Here is a 358-nt window from a genome sequence, read left to right on the forward strand (position 1 = left end):
TAGCGGAAGAACGAGTAGAAAGTCACTGCTTTTGGTGTGGCGCTGTGGACTGCAAAGTCGGTGGTTCAAGTTCACCAGCAGCTCCTCGGAAACCCTATACAGGGTCACTGTGGGCCGGAACCTACTCGACGGCACTTAACAACAGTGGATATTTGGGTAAAGCATATAGGAAGGTTGCATAAACAGTAAGTCATCAATTGTCACTGGGTCAATTCCAATTCATAGTGACCCTACAGGACACAGCCGCTCCGCGGGAGAAAGATGAGGTGTTCTGCTCCCGTAAAGATTTACAGCCTCGGAAACCCTGTACAGGGTCGCTATGGGTCAGAACCGACTCGACAGCACTTAACAACTACAG

Source organism: Chrysochloris asiatica, unplaced genomic scaffold (genome assembly GCF_000296735.1).
Source record: "Chrysochloris asiatica unplaced genomic scaffold, ChrAsi1.0 scaffold00051, whole genome shotgun sequence".
NCBI classification, from domain to species: Eukaryota; Metazoa; Chordata; class Mammalia; order Afrosoricida; family Chrysochloridae; genus Chrysochloris; species Chrysochloris asiatica.